Source organism: Schistocerca gregaria, chromosome 5 (genome assembly GCF_023897955.1).
Source record: "Schistocerca gregaria isolate iqSchGreg1 chromosome 5, iqSchGreg1.2, whole genome shotgun sequence".
In the NCBI taxonomy this organism is placed as follows: Eukaryota; Metazoa; Arthropoda; class Insecta; order Orthoptera; family Acrididae; genus Schistocerca; species Schistocerca gregaria.
The window spans coordinates 162,538,527-162,565,190 of NC_064924.1; the positions used below are offsets into that span (position 1 = coordinate 162,538,527).

The 26,664-nt window shown below is 41.6% G+C and overlaps 1 long non-coding RNA gene across 1 annotated transcript; it reads right to left on the reverse strand.

Moving 5' to 3' along the window:
* Window positions 1-24,196: 24,196 nt before the first annotated feature.
* On the reverse strand, window positions 24,197-25,769 carry LOC126273148 (uncharacterized). The gene is made up of 3 exons (XR_007549311.1): window positions 25,617-25,769; window positions 25,288-25,456; window positions 24,197-24,383 (listed from the first exon to the last, which is right to left on the reverse strand). It is a non-coding gene; the product is annotated as an uncharacterized LOC126273148 (long non-coding RNA).
* Between the last annotated feature and the right edge of the window lie 895 nt (window positions 25,770-26,664).

The following is a 26,664-nucleotide window of genomic DNA, read 5'->3' on the forward strand; positions in this document are numbered from 1 at the left end:
ATGTTTACGCTCCTTACACCAAGCGAGGCGTCGTTTGGCATTTACCAGCGTGATATGTGGCTTATGAGCAGCCGCTCGACCATGAGATCCAAGTTTTCTCACCTCCCGACTAACTGTCATAGTACTTGCGGCGGATCCTGATGCAGTCTGGAATTCCTGTGTGATGGTCTGGATAGATGTCGGCCTATTACACATTACGAATCTCTTCAACTTTCGGCAGTCTCTTGTCAGTCAACAGACGAGGCCGGCCTGTACGTTTTTGTGCTGTTTCTGTCCCTTCACGTTTCCACTTTACTTTCACATCGTTAACAATGGACCTAGGTATGTTTAGTGATGTGGAAATCTCGCATACAGACGTATGACTCAAGTGACACCGAATCACCTGACCACGTTCGAAGTCCGTGAGTTCCGCAGAGGGCCACATTCTGCTGTCTCATAATGTCTAATGACTACTGAGGTCGCTAATAGGCGTACCTGGCAGTAGGCGGCAGCACAATGCACCATTAGGTGCACTGTTTTTGGGGGTGTCCGGATACTTTCCATCAAATAGTGTATGTAGCACTATTCGGTCACTGTGCATAATGCCTGCCCAAACCATAACGCCTAGACCTCCCAACGAATTTCATGAAGTTTTGAGTTTTGTGGTATGTAACGTGTTCCCCTCCCCCTTCTTACTAACTGATGGCCACATTCACTCCAACAGTGAAGCGGGATTCATCAGCGAACATCACTTTGGACCACTGCTGCTCAAATCAGCCGAAACATCACTTACATCTGGACGATAGCGTGTTTGAAATTGAATGCATTTAAGAGACTTATCAACACACAAACCAGGCTGATTTAACCGCGGCGGAGTGGTTCAGGCAGATACACAATTATTGGTATTGGTTGCAAGGTCTGTAGCGATCTACCTAGGAATGAGATATCTGTTCCTTTTCGCCACTTGGGTCATGTATCGATCCTCTTGCAGTGTGCTGCTCCATCTACGACCAGCGGCACGGTTCCGCGTAGCATTCCCATCTTCAGTGGCCTTTTTCAATTGCGACATGAATCTTTTGGACACGCCCATTAATGTGGGCACAGTAGTTATACTTTGACTGGCTTCGAGTTGTCCAGCTGCTCGTCCACGATCGTAAGCACCCAGATGATATCTTTCAGACATGTAGCCGTACCACACGGGAAGTCGCACTAATCAGTTTCGTAACAACCTTAATCTTCCAGTGCATACAGAGAGTTCGTGCAAAAGCTTCGCTGCAGTTAATCATGTCCCGCCCTCTACATTTCCTTTTACTATCGTTCGTCGAGTGTTCCGTAGCAGTTATTAGTTTTTCCGTAGTAACTGGCACATGTTCCTTTGTCAAGTATTACTTGTTCCTTAACAACTGTCAAGCATTGCAGTTCACGTAGTGCTCTGTGAATCCATTTAATGTTCCTTCCATTAATTTCTTAGTTTAGCCACAGTGTACCTTGACGTTAAGTTTGTCTACTACGCTTCAACGCATTCCTGTAAAATTTTGATGCACGCATTAGTATTTAACCCATTGAGAACGCCGGTATGCTCATTCTCTGACGCCAAATATCAGTGTTAGGCTTCCTGCTTCCAACACAGGGCGCAACGTAGACGAGTCCTTTCCAGCTAGTGTGTACCGACGTCTCAGTACGTGGCGCGCAACAATGAAGTGCGTTGCGAAACAGTGTTCTATCCAGACGTCTAAACTTTATACACATCTGAAACTTCGCGTTTTGCTTTTTAACGTGAGCTGTGATAATTCGTGATCACTTTCGACACGATCTGCGCTAATCAGCTACTGCATCGGATCAGTTCTTATTACTGGGAATTCGAGTGGTAGTAAAAATCTCCAACATCGGTTGCCGCATTCTTCTCACTTGGTGGACACAAGTAAGTTGGTCAGTGTCAGTGTATGTATGACCTAAATTGTCCTAAAATTTTGTTTCAGTTGCTATTCGTAAATAGTGATTTCTCCATCTTATGAGAACGGAGCTAATAAGAGAATGCTGTGACGGGTAATTTTAAAAAGGAAGGAAGATTAGAATTTAACGTTGTGATATAATTATACTCAACCCACCGCGCTTTTCGTAAGTCCGAGAAACAATGCGAGCAATCTATCTATTCCAAATCGACTCTTCAGATGAAAACTACTGTGTTCGTCATAACATAAACGCTACGTAGTAAAAGATGTTTTCGATCAGTGACGACTCGTGCTGTATTTTACCAGTGTGCTACTATGTAGTGGCCTACAGCCTTTTCACTTACAAAGCTAGTAGAATAACTAAATTGAATACATTAATTTGACTTTATAAATTGGAATGTTTCAATATATTCAAATTTTGTAATTAATAGTTTAACGTAGCGAGGAATGAAATGAAATGAACAAAGTAATTAATAACTGTGGGAATTGAATGGGGTCCACGAACTACCTGACTGTGCGTTAAACCATTTTTTTTTAATTCTTTGGAGGCTAGGTGAAAATGAAGACTGAAAGATCTGTGGTTTGACCGACATTCGATCGCGCGAACTCTTGGTTTCGAGACAAGCGCTTGCTTTACCGCCGGACCACCAGACGCCATGTCACGAACTGCGCAGCCTTCCTCTCTCTGAGGCTCGAATCCACTCTCGGGCATGGGAATGTGTGTTCCCAGAATGAAATTTTCACTATGCAGCGGTGTGTGCGCTGATATGACAACTTCCTGGCAGTTTAAAAGTGTGTGCCGGACCGAGACTCGAACTCGGGACTTTCGCCTTTCTCGGGCAAGTGCTCTGCCGTCTGAGCTACCCAAGCACTACTCACGACTCGTCCTCACAGCTTCACTTGTGCCAGTAACTTCGTCTCCTATCTTCCAAACTTCACAGAACCTCTCCTGCCAAACTTGTAGAACTAGCGCTCCCGGAGGAAAGTACATTGCGGAGACATGGCTTTGCCACATCCTGGGGGATATTTCCAAAATGAAATTTTCACTCTGCAGCGGATTATGCGCTGATATGAAACTTCCTGGCAGACTAAAACTCTGTACCGGACCGAGACTCGAACTTAGGAGTTCATGCATTGAAGGCTGCAATTCGTCGTTGCGTCTGTGTGAACAGAGTCATAAATATAAAAACCCTATGCAGTAATGCGGCATAGTGTTGAGGTTAGCGTATAAGCGTGCATGTAGATGGTCGTGGGTTCGAATATTGTCAATTATTTTTATTCAGTTAATTAGTTTAAATGTTTTGTTTATTTCTAATACTCTGCTGCGTCATTTTCATCATCGTATTGACTATTTATTTACTTTTATTTTTCCTCATATTATTGCTTTTGTACGTCTACATTTCGTTTGGAATCTGCCTGGGTCGCCTATTATCTGCAAGCAAGTTTCAATCAGGACAGCTCGTCAGTTGGTAACGCGTTGAGGATAGTTTCAGGTAAGTAATGACAGCGAGAAATTACAGTTTGTTTTTAGCGCTGAAACTGAAATTTTTCTGTCTTGCTCGTAGTGGTTATCTTTGATCGCTGTGAACAAAACGATAGTGATTTTAGATCTGCCACAGATTGTTGACCGCCGTTTTCTCGGAAACGTTGCACATCATGAGGTTGTGGTTAGGTTAGAACACGAGTTTAAAATCAGGGCTACAAAACGCGTCGTCTCCCGCAGTTCAGACGTTGGCCATTTAAAATCAGCTGCCGACAGAGCATCTTTCATTTCCGTCATACCTCGCGGTGGCCGCTTCCAACGTTACTCCGCATTACACAGTAGCAGCAGTTGTTAAGTGACCCTACAGAAAACCAGACTACCAGAAGTGCAACCAACGCCCTTGTTATGACACGGAAACAGACAACGACGGCAGTGCTCCGTGTGGCGTGGCATTGAATTTTGAATAGGAGAAATGTGGTGCCGAAATATGTCTTTTAGAAATACGAGTACTAAATGATAATATTTTTCATTTATACTTGATGGTTGGTACTGGTACTCTGGTGGTGAAAAGCACACATAAAAAAAAAGTTTTGCATCACCCCGGTTCCCAGAACTCCTGAAGATAGACGTTGACTGTGGATATTGTATCAGAGACACAGTCCCTTTGTTCAGAGATGTCACTAAACCCGCCCAAAGATATAAACAACAATCCATGAGCAGCGCGTGTTAGACGGAGGGGGTCCGAGAGGGGATCAGTTCCAGTCATTCCACCAGCAAGCAGGAACACGGCTCGTGTTGTCTGTAGTTCAACCATGCATAGACGGTCAATAACGCGGTTCGATCGCGTCCGCATTGTTACTTTGTGGAGGAAGGGCTCTCAACAAGCGAAGTGTCCAGGCTCTCGGAGTGAACCAAAGAAGCGTTGTTGTTCGGACATGGAGGAGATACAGAGAGATAGGAACTGTCGATGACACGCCTCGCTCAGGCCGCCCAAGGACTACTACTGCGGTGGATGGCCGCTACCTACGGATAATGGTTCGGAGGAACCATGACAGCAACGCCACCATGTTGAATAATGCTTTTCGCGAAGCCACAGGACTCAAACCGTGCACAATAGGCTGCACGATGCGTAATTTCACTCCCGACGTCCATGGCGAGGTCCACCTTTGCAACCACGACACCATGAAGCGTGGTACAGATGGGCCCAACAATATGCCGAATGGACCGCTCAGGAATGGCGTCACGTTCTCTTCACCAATGAGTGTCACATATGCCTTCAACCAGACAATCGTCGGAGACGTGTTTGGAGGCAACCCGGTAAGGTTGAACGCCTTAGACCCACTGGTCCAGCGAGTGCAGCTAGGTGGAGACTCCCTGCTGTTTTGGGGTGGCATTATGTGGGACCGAAGTAAGCCGCTCATGGTCATGGAAGGCCCTGTAAACGGCTGCACGAAACGTGAGTGCCATCCTTCGACCGAGAGTGCAACATATCAGCAGCATATTGGCGAGGCATTCGCCTTCATGGACGACAATTCGCGCCTCCATCAAGCACATCTTGTGAATGACTTGCTCGACTAGAGTGCCCAGCATTTTCTGCAGACATGAACCCTATCGAACATGCCTGGGACAGATTGAAAAATGCTGTTTATGGAAGACGTGAGCCACGTACCATTCTGAGGGATCTATGCCCGAATCGCCATTGAGGAGTGGGAAAATCTGGACCAACAGTGCCTTGATAAACTTGTGGATAGTATTCCACGACGAATACAGGCATGCATCAATGCAAGAGGACGTGCTACTGGGTATCAGAGGTACCGGTGTGTACAGCCATCTGGACCACCACCACCTCTGAAGGTCTCGCTGTATGGTGGTACAACGTGCAAAGTGTGGTTTTCATGAGCAATAAAAAGGGTGGAACTCCTGTTTACGTTGATCTCTATTCCATTTTTCAGTACAGGCTCCGGAACTCTCGGAACGGAGTTAATGCAAAACTTTCTTAGATGTGTGTATATTTATTTGTAAACCCAATATTGCAATTTCGACCATGTGCCTGTTATCAAGTGGAAATTATGTTCCTGGTTACGACCATCTGTGCATATGGCACTCTTTGAATTGCACGGAAATATATTGCTCGTATTTTAGCTCTCATCTGTAATACTTCATGGGGTAAATGATTCCATATTTGTTTTTGTTTCATATGGAACAGAGACTGGTTTCGTCACATGGTATTCTGTGGACTCAATGTCTGTTTGTTGCTGCTTACGACTACGTGTATGAATTGCTTATTTTAAATGTACTGTAAGTTTATTGCTCGTATTCTACGTAATTTTTGTTACCAACTGTTTTTCGTGCTCTCACATTTAATGGAGACCACCGGAATTTTAATTGACTTCTGCTGAAATGTTCTGTTTGTAGTACCGTACCTATTAATAACGTGTAAATCATGTGCTAACTATTGTTGCTTTTTTTTGCATTTGGAAGGAAGAATGCTGTAATGACAAAGGCTACAAAGCACGGGGCCTATTCATCTGCATCTGCATCCATACTCCGCAAGTCACGGTGAAATGCAAGGCACTCAGTGGCAAGAAGGAACGCCAGTCAAAGCAGAATTACATGCTCGTTCCGTGGCAAGATATAATAAGTTGAATACCAAATAATCACAAAGCACACTGCGATGCAACCAGCTTCTTTTAACTAGAGCGGAGCCAACGATACTGGCGTTCGAAAGGGCTGGAGATTTCCCGAGACGCTACAGCGTTTACTACAGTCAGTATGGAGATTGTTCGAACAATAACATGGCATTTGATTCGGGTGGAGGGAGGACAAGGGCCACATAAGAAGCTACGACCTAGCACCAACAATAAGTTGTGGCTCCGCTTAAAATTTGACAATTTTGTGAAACACTGGAGGAAATAGCTTTAAATCCTACCCACTGCACAAACTCCTATTATGTTTAAACAAATTTACAATACTAGTTGTCATACAGTACCAATATGTGTGGAAATACAAACTTTTATGCTGGTTTTTAAGTAAAGGTAACAGACAAAAGACGAAAATTTTGTCTTCCAGAAACTAATACTATACTGAACACAGTAGAACGTTTTATTTGTTTATGGGAGAGGTTAATGATTTACGAAGTATATTGCAACTGACAGTCCTTGTTTATACAGTAGAATAACAGATAAAAACGTCACCAGATGTTAATAAGTTGGAAAACAGAATGGCAACATTCAAATGAAACAATGTAGACTAATAACTAAGGAAAATTTTTTTAAAATATCGTAGTGAAGTGACTAATTTTTATCGCGAGAATGAATTACAGTGGACAGATCCATCTTGGAGGTAGTACCATTAGACGTCGCTAGATGGCTGGACGATTGAAATCTTGAGAGTTGTAAGGAATCATGATCGCAATCTTTTATTTATCTATTGCCATTGTTAGGCATAACCTGCACTCTGGAAGATATTTCAGACACTGTTTCACAATTATTTTTATTATTAAAATCCATAGTGCATTTAAAACCCTCAGACAGCTCAATGCAATGATACCAACAAAGTCACTAGATCGCGGGTAGATCAAAAGATCGAACAGCACCCGAGATCTCCCGAACTGTGACGTAAACTGTTTGAACAGTTCGAGTCGTGTTCAAACACAAGCCTACTGTTTACTACGAAACGAAAACAAATGTGTAAGACTCAAAATCAGCCAATAACAAAGCGAAATGATGGACTGTTAAACTTACAGCGCTCCAAGTGGCGTGGCAGCGAACCAAGGGTGTGTTACTATCAGTGGCATCCAATATGGGAGCAGTGTAGCGGCAAATGACAGACGTCAAATAGCAAGTAACTGTAAACGGACTATAGCAGCCGCACGCTGTTGTCACAGTGCCATATCTGCAATGGAATTTCGGCGCATTTACGGTCGCGGACCGGCGGAAAGGTTTCTTCTCGTAGGCAGAAGACAAAAATGTACCTATCTCGGTTATTTCCAAATATGTCTTTCTATCTTGTTTTCCTCGTGTTTTTGAGCACCCTCTCCTCCCCTCCCCTCTCCTCTTTAAGCCGCGATGTTTGGTTGAGGGGGAGGGGGGGGGACAGTCTCGCTACGCTCTCATTATGACCTTTTTTGACGCCAGTTGACGACAATTTGTACATTACGTTGCCCACGCGAAGTTTGTTAGTGCCGCTCTTGATTTAAAGGCTGCCTATAGCGTGTTGCTCTACTATCGTGCATTCAAGACGATGCAGCAGATGCGCCAGAGCGTCATCTGCTCGTGGAGCCGGCCCCCAAAGCGGCGTCGTGAGCTGAGCTGCGGCCGCTTGCCGTCGTAAATCTGCATCCGCGGCGAGATTCCTCCCTACGCGTTTATGTAATTTACGTCTGGGCGGCCGAGTAGGAGAGGCACGCGTTAACGCAACCGATGATTTATCGTAAGAGCGTAATTCGACGTTGAAGGCCGACCGGCCCGGCAGTAATGACTCTATTATGGCGGCCGAGCTGGACATATTTATGGCAGTGAACCTATGAATACGCAGTAATACCAGGGACACCTGCGTGCTCCAATTAAAAACAGCCGCCTCCGCGGCTGCATAATTACCGGGATCCACCCTAAAATTCACCTCGGACCGCCGAGCAAATTGCCGGACGTATGTTTTGCTCTGTCTCCTCAAAACTAGAATCACTGACGCTACCTAGGTATCTCGAATAGAACCAGCATCGAACCCGAACACGTCGATCATGTGAAACCCAACTGGAGCTTCTCACAAATGTAACTCTAAAAGCCACCAATCAAGGCAGTCAGGTAAACGAAGTTTTTCTTGACTTCCAAAAAGCTTTTGATTCATAAGGAACCCCTTGAATGCGAGGTCGCGAAAGGCCAACGATGTTTATGGCATTCGATGCCCCACGTATTGTATACCATGCAACCGCAATATTGGCTGCTAATGGTAACAGAGGACGGCACTTGAGGTATCGAATGGCGAGCACGGCATGGGGCTGTGGAGTGTAGTTGAACTGCTTAGTCGACGAGTAACTCACAACAGTACTTAGTGGTACGGGTGATAATACGAAGCAGTACAATGGCAACGATAATCAAGCAAACATTTCGGCAGAAAGGAACCCAAGGAATTTCGCACAATGAGAAACAATTGGCAGATGAGATATTAGCGTTTCTGCCAGATGAGTCAATGGGAAGTGTGGTGTCGTATACACGCACAGATTGCGTGCAATAACGAGTACAATGATGTCGACACGTGCTAAACAGGTGAGAGTGGTATTAAAACATGTGTCGAGCAGGTTCGAATTCTGCCTCGGGCATGAATGTATGTGATGTCCTTAAGTTAGTTAGGTTTAAGTAGTTCTAAGTTCTAGGGGACTGATGTTAAGTCCCATAGTGCTCAGACCCATTTGAACCATGGTGGTGGTGGTGGTTAGTGTTTAACGTCCCGTCAACAACGAGGTCATTAGAGACGGAGCGCAAGCTCGGGTTAGGGAAGGATTGGGAAGGAAATCGGCCGTGCCCTTTCAAAGGAACCATCCCGGCATTTGCCTGAAGCGATTTAGGGAAATCACGGAAAACCTAAATCAGGATGGCCGGAGACGGGATTGAACCGTCGTCCTCCCGAATGCGAGTCCAGTGTGCTAACCACTGCGCCACCTCGCTCGGTTTGAGCCATGTGTCGAGCCATATAGCTCATCATCCTTCTCGGATAGGGAGCCACAAATCCCGTCTCCAGTGAAACATAGTAAAGGACAATCATTGTCCAAGGATAAACAGAATTGTGTACATGGAAGCTCATCTGTGAACAGATTTCGAAAAAGTCCGCAATAATATGATCGTTTAGTGCATAAGAAACAGTACAGATATTCAAGGGAGGACAAAAACTAGTGTTTGCGCGTTTCAAGGATGCTCGATACAATTTACAGGATACGCATAATATTGACCTACAATGTTATGCACATCAAACTGCGCGCGAAATAGGTTACAGTGATTTCGAGAGCAGCAGTGGATGGTTGTGCAACTTCAAACAGTGCTATAGGTTTGAAAGACGGAAGATAGCGAAATATCAGATAAAGTGACAACTTGATGAAGCACAGTACTGCCAAGATGAGAAACATAGAAGTAGATATCCTCGGAGTAATGAAGCAGCTTAAATCACTTAATAAAGGCAAGGCCTCCGGGCAAGATTGTATACCAGTCAGATTCCTGTCAGAGTATGCTGATAAAACAACTCCATATTTAACAATTATATACAACCACTCGCTTACAGAAAGATCCGTACCTAGAGACTGGAAAACTGCTCACGTCACACCAATACCCAAAAAGGGAAGTAGGAGTAGCTGAATTGTAGGCCTATATCACTAACGTCGATTTGCAGTAGGGTTTTGGAACATATACTGTATGTACCTCGAAGAAAACGATTTACTGACACATAGTCAGGACGGTTTCAGAAAATATTGTTCTTGTGAAACACAACTAGCTCTTTATACTCATGAGGTAATAAGTGCTATCGACAGAGGATGTCAAATTGATTCCATATTTTTAGATTTCCAGAAGGCTTTCAACACCGTTCCTCACAAGCGTCTTATAACCAAACTGCGTGCCTAGGGAGTACCGCCTCAGTTGTGCGACTGGATTAGTGATTTCCTCTAAGAAAGGTCACAGTTCGTAATAATAGACGGAAAGTCATCGAGTAAAACAGAAGTAATATCCGAGGTTCCCTAAAGAAGTGTTATGGGCCCTCTATTGTTCCTGATCTATATTAAGGACATAGGAGACAATTGAGTACCCGTTTTAGATTGTTTGCAGATGATGCTGCCATTTACCGTCTTGTAAAGTCATCATATGATCAAAACGCCTTGCAAAATGATTTAGATAAGATATCTGTATGGTGCGAAAAGTGGCAGTTGACCCTGAAAAAGGAAAAGTGTGAAGTTATTCGCATGAGTACTAAAAAAAATTGTGACTGATCACCTCAGATGTTAAGTCCCATAGTGCTCAGACCTATTTGAACTAAAAGAAATCAGCTAAATTTCGATTACACGTTAAGTCACACAAATCTGAAGTCTGTAAATTCAACTAAATACTTAGGGATTACAATTATAAATAACCTAAATTGGAACGATCACATAGATAATATTGTGGGTAGAGCAAACCAAAGACAGAACACTTAGAAGGTGCAACAGGTCTACTAAAGAGACTGCTTACACCACGCTTGACCGCCCTATTCTGGAGTATTGCTGTGCGGTGAGGAATCCGCATCAGGTGAGACTGACGGATGACATCGAAAAAGTACAAAGAAGGGCACCTCGTTTTGTATTATCGCGAAATAGGGGAGACAGTGTCACCGACATGATACGTGAATTGGAGTGGCAATCATTAAAACAAACGCGTTTTTCGTTGCGACGGGATCTTCTCATGAGATTTCAATCACCAGTTTTCTCCTCCGATTGCGAAAACATCTGTTGGCACCCACCAACATAGGGAGAAATGGTCATCACGATAAAATAAGAGAAATCAGGGCTCACACAGAAAAATTTAAGTGCTCGTTTCCCGCGTGCCTTTCGAGAGTGGAACGGTAGAGAGACAGCTTGAAGGTGGCTCATTGAACCCTCTGCCAGGCACTTTATTGTGAATAGCAGAGTAATCACGTAGATGTAGCACACTGCAGAACTTCGACTGCTCTGCCGCCTACGATTCTTTCTCGTGCGCGTGAGCTTGCAAGGACAGTACGGAATATTTACATCACCAAGGAAGAGTGGGAAAATAGGCGGAAGAGTGGTACAACGACGGTATGAGCACTGCTTCTGGCCAATATCTGTTCAAAATAACTCGTTTTTGCTTGATTCCTGGTCTGCGAGTAAAAATTTTTCTCCTTCAGAGCAATCTATCCGACTTGAAAATTGTGAAATATTGCAGCTCACACGACCTGGAACAACTGGACGAATTCAACCTCCGAATGTTTGTTTTTTCCGTACCTATAAAACATATTATCGCACGACCTGCAACTAAGCCTTAAAGGATAGCCTATTTCACGATAAGCTTTATGACAGACTGTTTTGCATTCGGTTACATGCCACAACATTCAATCAGTTCTCATCACCCCGTTACAACAATATGGTTTTATATGCATTCCTTAAGAGTGGATACTTGGTTGAACATACCACACGACTTGTAACTTCCAAGGAGTTAACTTTTGATGTTGATGATGCGAAACTTTGTGATCACTGTGGGGTGCCGTTTATCATTCGGTATTCGTGGTGCAAGTTAATGGTTTGTTTTGAACATTTCTTGAATGTCAAATAAAGACATCCATTTTGTGAAGTGTAAAATATACATCCTATAGAAGACTGATCTCTGCACCTGCTGGACACTCATTTTCTGTAATCCTTCTGATACAGATGGTGAGTCACTAACAGCTAATATTTTTCTTGACATAACACTTTCAAGTGAGCCCTACTAAAGATTGAACTTGTGACTTCACACTCCTTGTCAGTACCACACAAATGAGTATTACAGAAAGTATGTTCATATGAGATATCAAGCGAAATTTGTGACTGGACTGCTGATTTCTTGATAGAGAGAATGAAGGATATTAATGGGATGGAGAGTTACCGACAGATGTAGAAGTAACTTGAGGTGTGCCCCAGGGAACTGTCTTGGGATGCTTTCTATTCTTTTTGTATAATAATGATACTGCTGACATAATTAATTCTAGCCTCAGACGTTTCACAGATGATGCAGTTATCTATAAAAAGAAGTACTGTCTGAGAAAAGCTGCACAAATATTCAGCCAGACCTGGATAAGATTTGAAAGTGGTGCAAAGACTGGCAAATTGCTTTAAATGTGCAGAAGTGTGAAATTATACACTTCACAAAATAAAAAACCCTAGTATCCTATGACTACAACATCAATGGATGAAGTTGAAATTGGTCAACTCATACAAATTCCTGAGTGTAGTAATTAGTAGGGATATTAAATGGAACAATCACGTAGGCTCAATCATAGGTAATGCAGTTGGCAGACTACGCTTCATTGGGACGACAGCAGGGAAATGCCTACAAAGGAAATTATTTATGGAATACTCCCGGGCCCAGTCCTGGAATATTGCTTAAATATGCGGTACCTTTACTATATGGGAGTAATACGGGATATTGGCAGTATACACAGAAGAGTAGCATAAATGGTCACAAGTTTGTTTGACACATGGGAGATACTAAAAGATCTGAGCTAGAAAATACTTGAAAACAAAGACAGCGAATCAAATCCCCAGCTGGCCATTCTGAATAGATTTCTCGTGATTTCCTTACCTCAGTTAAGGCAACTGCCAGGATGGCTCCGTTGAATAGGACAGGTCCAATTTTCTTCTCCATTCTTCGTTCAGTCTGAGACATTTCTAATTACCTCGTCACTGACAGGAAATGATGAAATAGACGCACATGTACTGCAACCCATTGGTATGGGTGTACAACAATGAGTCGTACTGGGGATGACAGAGCTGTCTTGGCGTAATTCTGGGCTGTTAAAGGTCGATTTTACCTGCAAACGTGAGTGTGGTTTAGGAGGTTTACGACATTAATTAAGATGAATTCACAATGTTGGTAATAGCAATACATCATCAACCTGTAGCTTACAACACATATATATTCAATTTAAATTCGTCAGTGTTAAAAACAGAAGACAGTGAAATAATCAAAATATCCATTAATATGGTCAGGCTTGAATTATTGTAAATAAACTAATTATTATACAGTGTGACAGGAATACTTCTAAGAACATTGGAGAAAGGGGTAGGATTTCTCACACCAAGAGAGCAAACATTCGACATAAACAGAAAGTGTACAATTAAAGATTTCCTTGATTACTTATGGAGAAACTGCTGCAGTATGGAATTAGGAGAAAATCTAATTACTGATTTAGATCATATGTCTCAGAAAGAGTACATACAGTTGTAATCACATCAAAAATGTTACAATCATACAGTCATAAGACAAGGCATTCCTCAAGGCTGCATATTGATCTACTTCTGTATATTTTATTTGTAAATGATCCGCTCCAAAACATTCCGAAGGATCTACCAGTAATGTTCGCCCATGACACCAGTACATTGTAATCAAATCACTATCTTAATGAATTCCATGACATAACCTGTGATACAAGTATCAAGTTGGTAAATTGGTTAAACACTGACAAACTGGATAAAGACAAAAATGTGTGATATAAATTTTCTGTCATCACCCAAAGTTTCATCGAGGATATATGATGCCAGATTTGATAATGTGATTATAAATCATGAGGTAACTTTTAAATTTCTTGTACTGTGGATAGCTGACATTCTACAGTGAGACATACATTTAAAAAAATAGTAGATAGACTGAGCAGTTTCAGCAATGTATTTAGTGTCTGAGACACTGACTATTATAAACTTTGTATTTGTACACTCAGTACTCACACACTGCTTTCCATTTGGGGGTGTCTCACACACAGAGACATACATTTTGCACATGAGCCTAGTTAAAATAAGTGCTTCTCTCCCCCACCACTAAACAACTATTTCTGGAACTCAGTACACATTTTTGAAAAAAGTGTGATTTATTCATGTAAATTTACATATTTTTACTTAGTCTAAAGATATTCACCATCTTCCAATCTGCTTTTCCAATTATGTGTCTATAGTTAGTAGCTGGCTATGCAAAGGGCACAGCAATACAAGGCTCGTGAAAGTTCTTCTATGCAACAAGCTACCCAAGAGCTCAATACCAAATACAAAAGCATTCAGAATAAAAATAAAGATTTTCACTCAGAAGAGCTGCTTCCATACAGCAAAATAATTTGTGAATGCCAGTCTAAAATATCCAAGTTAAAAACTATCTTCTGCTCCATAAGTTCATAGCTGATGTAGTGCATTTCACAGATCCAACTGTTAATTTTCTCATTATGAGACTAAAAGCAACCAATTTAAATATTTTCTTATTATGAGTCTAAAACAACAAAGTTAAATGTTTTCTTAAATATCATAACATTTTAGCCAACTCACTTCATTTGACAGATGAAAGTACTGTTCATCTTATTATGAGTTAATTATAATATTTATACAAATTATAATTGTGATGTGTTACATATTCGCGTGTAAGAGCACACAACTGGATTCCTAGGACCAATAAAAATCAAATATAGTCAATGTATTCGAAAATCTTACACTTTTAGTTACTGAAGAAAGAATTTAGCCAAAATTTCAAATCATAAACTAAAAACACATGCTAAAAATGTTCTGTGCTTGACTCAACACATGTGTGTATTTGTCAAACAGACCTGAATGCTGTCAAATAGTTTTCATGGTTTCCACGAGACTATGATGATGCATCTCTGCATTGGGATGACTGCTGCATACACCATGGCTGTACCAGCAATACTAGAAATGAGTGAGGTCAGGAAAATCTACTGACTATGACACTGCTCCTCCCTCCCCTATCAACATGTGATCAAAGGTATTATCTAGTGCATTGTGAATAATGTGACTGAAATATGCTGATGCCCTGCCACACATAACTGATATACTTCCATTTATTTTCAGGAGCTTATATTGTAGCAAGCCTATTTCAAAAATTAGACTAGTTTTTCGAATTCCTCAATCAGTCCTATCTGGTAAGGATACCCTGGAAGAAGACACGCAAGTGTATTTGTAGCACTTTCTAAGTGTTCTACCTGCTGATATACTCAGTATCTGGTTCACTTTCCCACAACATTCTCTGTTAAGATTCCATTATAAGTTGTTCATAATTGTACTCCTTAGATGAATTGATAGTCTTTCAATTTGTGTGATTTATTGTGTAACAGAAATTTAATGGCATTGGTTTTTAGTGCTCATGTGGAAGTCCTCACATGTTTTATTGTTCACAGTCAATTTTCACTTTTACACTGTACAGAAATAATTTTTAATTTGTTTTGATCTTCTGATGATTTTACTGGATGCTTAATGATATCATCTGCAAACAAACTAAGAGAGCTGCTCAGATATTTCCTAAATATGTATTAATAGCTGCAAAGGACCTGTAACACGTTCTTGAGGAACATCGGATATAGTTGATTTCACTTGATGACTTTGTTGACAATGTACTGGCACATTTCTGACATGAAATAGTGAGACAAGTTGCACAGCTGAAAGGGTAATCTATTGGCAAGTAATTTCATTAGAAGGTGCTTGTGGCAAATTATTTAAAAATCTCTTTAAATGTATGCGTTTTTGTGTTTATTTTTGGTGCATTTAAATGTTATGGTATTCATCTTACTACCTTGTGGACACTAATTCCTGAATCCATCATTCTGCTCTCTGTTTGCTCCCCTTCTACATTGTATGTAGGCTTCTTTTCTAATTGCTCAAAGAATTTTTAAATTTTTCTCCTCTTCCTATTGGTTTCCTTCCCAACAACTTTTCCTTACAACATGTTTTTAGTTGCTTTCTGTGTCTAAATAAATGTCTAAAAGGGTTCTTTTTAGTTATTGTAGAGTCTCTGAAGTTTCTCTTGTAATTGATCTCTTTAAAAAATCTTCATAATCATCTTGCTCCTCATCAGTGTTCTCCAAAAAAATAGTTTCATCGCTTCTAAGTGTTTTCTTCAAAAGTGCCCAGCTTCACAGCTGTAGAGGCACTCTATATGTGAACATTTTAATAAGGTTTTTTTTCTTTGTGTTCCCCAGTACTAGATAAATATTTCATTAATAGTTGCTTCTTTCACTTTAATCTTGTTTCCTGTAACCACCCTTTTCTTCATTTCTTTTCTGCTTCTGTTGTCTTTTGTAATTAATATGCGAAGAGAACAATTTTTTCTATTTTATTCCTTTCAGTTTTTATGCAAGGTTTCCTTGGCACTTTTGATTTGCTTACTTTCACAAATTTGTTCTTTTGAATCAGCTATTAAGTAAATTTAATCTCCAAATTTTGTTCAGTAAACGTTAACACCAAGTAGTTTTGCACCAAAAATCTTTATAGATCACTCAGCGGAAAAGTTACACTAACATGATGACGATGAGTATCCTTGTCTTACCACTTTTTCTAACTTTAGCTTTACATTGCCCTTCATTAATCTCTGTCCTCCCACTTCAGGTTTTGTGTATTATATGATTTCATATGTATAGTTTTAGAGTCTAAGAGAGTATATTTCAAGAGTTTTATTTGGTCTGTTCTTACAATGCAGTTTAAATTAAATTTTCATGATTTGTGGACCAGCTTCATCTTGTTCTTCTTCTTGCACTGCTTCTCTTTCTTTGATGTATCTTCTACCATAGTGATGTATTTTCCTTCACAAAGTAATTCAAAACATTAATCTTATCTGTTCGCTACTTCATTGGCTTCCAGTAATATGTTTCACATTTTATGTTCTACGGCAGATGATTATGTGCTTGTCTCGAACTGTAAGTTCTTAATCTTTCTGTATACTTCATCACTCATTCCATTTTTCTGTTGTAATCTTCTGTCAGAAGACTAGATTGTATGTGTGAAATCTTATGGGACTTAAATGCTAAAGTCATCAGTCCCTAAGCTTACACACTACCTAACCTAAATTATCCTAAGGACAAACACACACACTCATGCCCGAGGGAGGACAGAAGACTAGTTTGATGCAGCCCTCCATGTTTGTGTACCCTGTGCATGCCTCCTCATATTTGCACAACTACTGTAACATACAACCATTTGAACCTGCATACCTGATCTACCTGAACAATTTTTAATTCCCACACTTCCCTTCACTAGCACATCTCAGGATGTATCGTACCAACTGATCTTATCATTAGATTGAGTTATGCCATAAAATTTTTCTTCACAGTTTGAATCAGTATCCCTTCATTAGTTATTCAATCCACCCATCTACACCATTTTTTCTGTAGCACAGCATTTAAAATGCTTCTATTCTCTTCTTGTTCACATGTTATCGTCCATATTTCACTTCCACATACTACTGCACTCCATATGAATATAAAAATATATTTCCTAACATTAAAATTTAAATTCATTGATAATGTATTTCTCTTTATGAGGAAAGCTTTTCTTGCCTTTTCCTGTCTACATTTTATATCTCTTCTAATTCGCCATCATTCTTTACTTTGCTCCCAAACTATCAAAACTCCTTCACTACTTTTGTCACGAATGGGTGAAAGAAATACAGTAGAAGAAGAATGGGTAGCTCTGAGGGATGAAGTAGTGAAGGCAGCAGAGGAAGTAGGTAAAAAGACGAGGGCTGGTAGAAATCCTTGGGTGACAGAAGAAATATTGAATTTAATTGATGAAAGGAGAAAATACAAAAATGCATTAAATGAAGCAGGCAAAAAGGAATACAAACGTCTCAAAAATGAGACCGACAGGAAGTGCAAAATGGTTAAGTAGGAATGACTAGAGGACAAATGTACGGCTGTAGAGGCTTATCTCACTAGGGGTAAGATAGTTAGTGCCTACAGGAAAATTAAAGAGACCTTTGGAGAAAAGAGAACCACTTGAATGAATATCAAGAGCTCAGATGGAAACCGAGTTCTAAGCAAGGAAGGGAAAGCAGAAAGGTGGAAGCAGTATAGAGGGGTCTATACAAGGGCGATGTACTTGAGGTCAATATTATGGAAATGGAAGAGGATGTAGATGAAGATGAAATGGGAGATACGATTCTGCATGAAGAGTTTGACAGAGCACTGAAAGACCTAAGTCGAGACAAGGCCCCGGGAGTGGACAACATTCCATTAGAGCTACTGACGGCCTTAGGAGAGCCAGTCCTGACAAAACTCTACCATATGGTGAGCAAGATGTATGAGACAGGCGAAATACCCTCAGATTTCAAGAAGAATATAATAATTACAATCCCAAAGAAAGCAGATGTTGACAGATGTGAAATAACCAAACTATCAGTTTAATAAGCCACGGCCCCAAAATACTAACACGAATTCTTTACAGACGAGTGGAAAAACTGGTAGAAGCCGATCTCGGGGAAGATCAGTTTGGATTACGTAGAAATGTTGGAATATGTGAGACAATACAGACTCTACGATTTATCTTAGAAGAAAGATTAAGGAAAGGCAAACCTACATTTCTAGCATTTGTAGACTTAGAGAAAGCTTTTGACAATGTTGACTGGAATACTCTCTTTCAAATTCTAAAGGTGGCAGGGGTAAAATACAGAGAGCGAAAGGTTATTTACAATTTGTACAGAAACTAGATGGCAGTTATAAGAGTCGAGGGGCATGAAAGGGAAGCAGTGGTTGGGAAGGGAGTGAGACAGGGTTGTAGCCTCTCCCCAACGTTATTCAATCTGTAGACTGAGCAAGCAGTAAAGGGACCAAAAGAAAAATTCGTAGTAGGTATTAAAATCAATGGAGAAGAAATAAAAACTTTGAGGTTCGCCAATGACATTGTAATTCTGTCAGAGACAGCTAGGGACTTGGAAGAGCAGTTGAATGGAATGGATAGTGTCTTGAAAGGATGGTATAAGATGAATACCAACAAAAGCAAAACGAGGATAATGGAATGTAGTCAAATTAAATCGGGTGATGCTGAGGGAATTAGATTAGGAAATGAGACACTTGAAGTAGTAACGGAGTTTTGCTATTTGGGGAGTAAAATAACTGATGACGGTCGAAGTAGAGAGGATATAAAATGTAGACTGGCAATGGCAAGGAAAGCGTTTCTGAAGAAGAGAAATTTGTTAACATCGAGTATAGATTTAAGTGTCAGGAAGTCATTTCTGAAAGTATTTGTGTGGAGTGTAGCCATGTATGGAAGTGAAACATGGACGATAAATAGTTTGGACAAGAAGAGAATAGAAGCTTTTGAAATGTGGTGCTACAGACGAATGCTGAAGATTAGATTTGTAGATCACATAACTAATGAGTAGGTATTGAACAGAATTGGGGAGGAGAGGAGTTTGTGGCACAACTTGATTAGAAGAAGGGATCGGTTGGTAGGACATGTTCTGACGCATCAAGGGTTCACCAATGTAGTATTGGAGGGCAGCGTTGAGGGTAAAAATCGTAGAGGGAGATCAAGAAATGAATAAACTAAGTAGATTCAGAAGGATGTAGGTTGTAGTAAGGATCTTGCACAGGATAGAGTAGCATGGAGAGCTGATTCAAACCAGTCTCAGGCCTAAGACTACAACAACAAACAATATTCTGTTAACCTTGTTTACTTTTGTTGATGTTCATTTTGTAACCTTGTTGATAACATTATTCATTGTGTACAACTGCCATTCCAAGTCCATCTTCACAATAATGATTTTTACACTCTCGAGCATCGCCCAAAAAAAGACGCTTATACCTTTCCAAGTGAACTCTGATTTCCCTTAATTTGTTATGATGATCGTTTCTCCCTATGTAGGTCAACGTCAACAAAATATTTTCGCATTCGAATGAGAAAGTTGGTGATTGAATTTTGTGAGAAGATCCCACCGCAATGAGAAACGCCTTTGTTTGAACGATGTCGATGCCAAATCCGGTGTCTTGTTTCCCATATTTCTCACTAATACAAAACGTGCTGCCCTTCTTTGAACCTTCTCCATGTATTCCGTCAATACTATCTGGTAAGGATCCCACACCATGCAGCAGCACTCTAAAAGACGATGGACAAGTGTATTGTAGATAGTTTCTTTAATAGATCTGTTGCACCTTCTAAGTGTTCTGTCACTAAAACGCATTCTTAGGTTCGCCTTCCCCACAATATTTTCGACGTGTTCTTTCCAATTTAAGTTGTTCGTATTTGAAATTCCTGGGTATTTAACTGAATTTATGGCTTTTAGATTTGATAGATACACTCCTGGAAATTGAAATAAGAACACCGTGAATTCATTGTCCCAGGAAGGGGAAACTTTATTGACACATTCCTGGGGTCAGATACATCACATGATCACACTGACAGAACCACAGGCACATAGACACAGGCAGCAGAGCATGCACAATGTCGGCACTAGTACAGTGTATATCCACCTTTCGCAACAATGCAGGCTGCTATTCTCCCATGGAGACGATCGTAGAGATGCTAGATGTAGTCCTGTGGAACGGCTTGCCATGCCATTTCCACCTGGCGCGTCAGTTGGACCAGCGTTCGTGCTGGACGTGCAGACCGCATGAGACGACGCTTCATCCAGTCCCAAACATGCTCAATGGTGGACAGATCCGGAGATCTTGCTGGCCAGGGTAGTTGACTTACACCTTCTAGAGCACGTTGGGTGGCGCCGGATACATGTGGACGTGCATTGTCCTGTTGGAACAGCAAGTTCCCTTGCCGGTCTAGGAATGGTAGAACGATGGGTTCGATGACGGTTTGGATGTACCGTGCACTATTCAGTGTCCCCTCGACGATCACCAGAGGTGTACGGCCAGTGTAGGAGATCGCTCCCCACACCATGATGCCGGGTGTTGGCCCTGTGTGCCTCGGTCGTATGCAGTCCTGATTGTGGCGCTCACCTGCACGGCGCCAAACATGCATACGACCATCATTGGGGCCAAGGCAGAAGCGACTCTCTTCGCTGAAGACGACACGTCTCCATTCGTCCCTCCATTCACGCCTGTCGCGACACCACTGGAGGCGGGCTGCACTATGTTGGGGTGTGAGCGGAAGACGGCCTAACGGTGTGCGGGACCGTAGCCCAGCTTCATGGAGACGGTTGCGAATGGTCCTCGCCGATACCCCAGGAGCAACAGTGTCCCTAATTTGCTGGGAAGTGGCGGTGCGGTCCTCTACGGCACTGCGTAGGATCCTACGGTCTTGGCGTGCATCCGTGCGTCGCTGCGGTCCGGTCCCAGGTCGACGGGCACGTGCACCTTCCGCCGACCACTGGCGACAACATCGATGTACTGTGGAGACCTCACGCCCCACGTGTTGAGCAATTCGGCGGTACGTCCACCCGGCCTCCCGCATGCCCACTATACGCCCTCGGTCAAAGTCCGTCAACTGCACATACGGTTCACATCCACGCTGTCGCGGCATACTACCAGTGTTAAAGACTGCGATGGAGCTCCGTATGCCACGGCAAGCTGGCTGACACTGACGATGGCGGTGCACAAATGCTGCGCAGCTAGCGCCATTCGACGGTCAACACCGCGGTTCCTGGTGTGTCCGCTGTGCCGTGCGTGTGATCATTGCTTGTACAGCCCTCTCACAGTGTCCGGAGCAAGTATGGTGGGTCTGACACACCGGTGTCAATGTGTTCTTTTTTCCATTTCCAGGAGTGTACATCGTTTAGCCGAAGTGGAACAGATTTCTTTTAGCACACATGTGTATGACCTCAAACTTTTTATTATTTAGGGTCAACTGCCAATTTTCGCATCATGCACATAACCTTTCTAAATAGTTTTGCAATTTGTTCGATAAACGATAGCCTCATCTACGAACAAGCTAATACGGCTACTCAGATTGTCTAGTTAATCATTTATGTAGATAAGGAACGACACATGACCTGTGACACTAACCTGGGAAACGCCAGAAAACACTTCCGCCTTACTCGATAACTTTCAGTCAGTTACTATGAACTGTGACCTCTTAGAGAGAAAATTACGAATCCAGTCACATAACTGAGACGATGTTCTGTACGCGTGCAATTTGATTACAAACAGCTTCTGAGGTACAGTGTCAAAAGCCTTCTGGATATCCAGAAATAACGGAACAAAATTGAAATCCCTTGTCGATAGCACTCAAAACTACATATGAGTAGAGCTAGTTGTGTTTCACAGGAACAGTGTTTTCTAAGTCCATGTCTCTTCGAGATAATTCGCAGTGTTCGAACACAATATATGTTCCAAAACCCTGCAGCATATCGACGTTAATGATATGGTCTTGTACGTTAGTGGTTTACTCCTACTACCTTTCTTCAATAGTGGTGTGGCCTGTGCAACTTTCCAGTCTGTGGGTAGGGATGTTCGTCGAGCGAGCGGTTGTATACGATTGTTAAGTATGGAGCTATTGCATCAACATACCCTGAAAGGAAAAAAAATTGTATACAGTCTCGATTGGAAGACTTAATTTTAGTAAGTGAATTAAGTTGCTTCACTACTCCGAGGATGTCTACTTCTAAGTTACTCATGTTGGCAATTGTTCTTGATTCGAATTTTGGATTAATTATTTCGTCTTCTTTGGGTAGCAATTTCGCAAGGCTCTGTTTAGCGTAGTAAGTCCGCTTTTGCAGCACTGTCATCGACAGTATTTCCATTTCCATCGCACAGAGAAGCCAACGACTGTGCATTTTCCTACTGCTACGATATTTTTCGTACGATTTTATGCCAGATTTCGAGATCAAGTTTCGTTGCGGCTGTTGTAAGCACTTAAGTTCGAGTTTCTGTAGAAGTTCGCCAATCTTGAGAATTCTGCGTTTGCTTGAATCACGCATGCTTTTTTCGTTGCGTATGCATCAGTGTTGCGAGCTCTTTGGTGTATCACGCAAGATCAGTTCCGTCGTTTGTTAATTTGGTTCGTAGATATTACTTCTTTAGATTCAAGTCACATCTGGTCTAAACTTACATTTTTTATTTGGGAGGAGTGGAGATTGTCTCTCAGGAAGGCGATAAGCCAATTTTTATCTACTTTTTTGAATAGGTATATTTTTCGTTAATTTTTTGAGGATTTCAAAGTTTTTGTATTCGGTCTCGCTACGACAACTCTGTGTTCACTAATTCCTGTATCCGATTTGATGCTCGTTATTGGCTAAGGTGTATTTGCTACTAAGAGGTCAAGTATGTTTCAACAACCGAATAATTTTCAGAGAAAGCGTTTATCACAATTTCGGATGATGTTTTATTGATACTTCCGGATTTAAACATGTATTTTCGCCAACGTGTCGACGATAAATTGTCAAAGATTTGATCAAAGATGTGATCCAATATTCCATCAAATATATTTGACAAAGATCTTTGACGTAGCGGTAGAAGGTGTATTACACTGTCGTCAAATTTTTCGTCAAAGTTCAAGATGGCTGACAACTACAAATTGTTATTAACCGCACAGCTGCTTGTACCACAATTGCAATGTGTGCACAAGTGATACAGAGGCGAGGGAAAAAAAAAGGAAACGTACCTGGGTGAAGCCGTGGGTTTCACGACGAGACGATAAAAGCATTCAACAAAACTTGTTACGTGAGTTAATAGTGGAGGACGTCAAGTTGTACATCAATTACTTACGAATGGATGGGCATACATTTCAGTATGTGCTCAGTGAAGTGATTCCTCATATCTCAAAACACAATACTCACTTAAGAACTGCTATATCTGCAGAAGACAGGCTCACTGTAACACTTCGATTCCTTGCTACAGGAGAAAGTTACTCCGCCTTACAGTACAGCACTCGAATTCCACAGTGCACATTAAGTAAAATACCTGAAACGTGTTAAGCAATTTATAAAGCACTAAAGGACCAATGCCTGAAGGTAAATAAATGTTCAATACTCTTTATGTTCATTAAGATCACTTTTTATTTTTATTTATTAACATAGTATGTATCAATTGGTGTCCGAAACTACAAAATTAATAGAGATGTATGAAGCGGATGGGGAGCTTTAAAATATGAGGCACCCTGATTATAAAAATAGATTACGAAGATTGGAGAGATACAAAAAATTATATAAAATCGAATCTTGCTCCTCTATTCCAGTCTGCTGCAAGGCACGGTGGATATACCCAGAGGCGGACGGTTGTGCTTGTTGAGTTGTCGCAAGCAGCAAATCCCACCTGTCCATTAAACATCGCTGCAGACCGTATATTGTAGCCGTTGTGAATTACCTGCCACCCATGTCACGCAGTTCTGCTGCGATGTGGGTGCCAAGGGTACCGTAGCGGTCTTCTTGGACAGGCAGAGTTTGGCAAATCAGCCACAGCCTTCAGTGTCCTGCTGGCCTCCACCATGACGTCTGTTGTGCATTTCCTTCTTTTTGTGGGAGGCCGCTCTTGATGCTGGGCTGTGGCTGTGGCTCGCTACATGCGACAGAAGGCTCTTGCATTTCATGCTATAAAATAAGAGATGAAAGCCATTAGTTACATACTTCCTTGCACATACATAAATCTTATTTACTTACAGGTACCCACAAGCAGAGGAGAATGGGAGCAAATTGCATAGGATTTCTAGAAGAAGTGGAACTGTTATAACACTATAGGAGCAATGGACGGAAAGCATATTCGTATTAAATGTCCACAAGCTAGTGGATCTCACTTTTTCACTTACAAATCCTTCAACAGTATCATTTTATTTGCCATTGTAGTTGCTTCCTGTAAATCTTTGTATGTTGATGTAGGAACTAATGGGCGTGTTGGTGATGCTGGAGTGTTTTCAAAACGCAAACTACGTGAGTGTCTCATTGACCGATCTATTCTCAACATTCCTGAAGGTAGAAGCTTGGGAACACAAACATTACAACTCCAATGGTTGTACTGGCAGATGACGCTTTTCCTCTGAGTTATAACATTATGAAGCCATACCCCTTAAAAGGAATAACAAAAGAAGAAAAGGTTTTCAATTACAGACTGTCACGAGGAAGAAGATTATTGCAGCTTTGGCATTCTTGCAAGTCGTTTCAGGATTTTTCTTACTACCATTAATCTGCCTCCAGAAAAAGTTACCACAATTACACTGGCTGCCTGCACACTGCACAACTTGTTAACTGAGAGAAGAAAACACTTTTACACTCGCCAGGAAACAGTGTCTGCCGTAGTAGGAGACTGCACTTATCTTGAGACACAAAGCACTGAGAACCTACAGCGAATGGAACCAATAGCTTGCCAAGCTGCTTCTGGACGTGCAGTACACGGGAGAGCAGTTAGTGAATGCTTTAAGACATTTTACAATGTTGCTGGGAAAGAGCCCTGGCAAAACAATCACATTTAGTTATGTGAAATGTAAACAAATATACATACGTCAAACATTTCTTCGAGTGTTGGTCTAGCACGTTCACTTTCACTGCTTTCGATGTTACAGATACTTGTCCGCCTCTGTCGCCTGGTCCAGAAACTTCAGCATGTGGAACCAGTACACTTGCGGAGTATATGTCGCCTGTACACTGGCTCCACTTTTGCTTTTATGCATCTGCAATAACAGTAATGAAAATAATGTAAACTACTTATAGGTTACGTAAACATTATTGTATGCTTCAAGTCGCTGCAGTGAACAAATTAATGCTAATCATTTGTATGACATGTTAACTTTACTTGCATAAATAAAAAGAAAGAAATATGTCGATACGTACTTTCGCTTTCTCGTAGGAGTAACTTGTGCGGAGGCCATTAATTTTCTTTTTTATGTCTTCAGCCATACAACTACGCCTTATGTCACGGCTAATAACCTCCACAATATTTTTGTAACTCTTCAATCTTCGTAATCTATTTTTATAATCAGGTTGCCTCACATTGTAAAGCGCCTCATCCGCTTCATACATCTCTATTAATTTTGTGGTAGACGCCACACACCAATTGCACTTTCCGGACATGTTTACAAACACACTAAAGATGACAGAACGCTTCAACGATGCTAGCGCTCCACGTGGTAACATATCGCATTGCAGTGAATAGAAGACAAGCGACTTCTTTGATCAAATCTACGGCGAGGCCCTAGATTTGGTTGGTTGGTTGGTTTAAAGATTAAAGGGACTAAACTGCAAAGGTCATCGGTCCCTTGTTTCATAAAAACAGAGAGCACAGTAAAACTATCCACCAGTCAGGCGAAGCACTAAAATAAAAATTCCGGGGGAAGAAAAGCCCCAAGGTCAATGGTAAGACAACACAGGAAACTGAGCACAGCAACAAAAACAACACAGAGCAGAAAGGCAGAAGGAATTAAAACTACAGCAGAGGTCTGTGACTGGCTGATCACGAAAATAATAGGATGAGCCAGCCACTCTGCAACACGTTAAAACCTCCAGCCTAAAAGATTAGGGTGGAGTCGAATTACAACACAAGACAAAGTAAAATATACAGTACAAAAGAGGGTGACGCAATAAAATTAGAGGGACCTATAAAAGCCACTTGATCGAATAAAATTTTAAACACGATCTTCCATAGATTAAAAGTTCGCCTGAGGGCGGTTAAAAAGAGGACATTCCAACAATATATGGGCCACCGTCATGTTTTCACCACAGCGACAATGAGGGGGGGATCGTCTCGACGCAGCAGATGACCATGCGTCAGCCAAGAGTGACCAATGCAGAGCCTACACAGAACAACAGAATCTCTGTGAGAGGCCTGCATGGAGGAACCCCACACAGTCATGGTCTCCTTTACTTGCTGCAGCTTATTGGG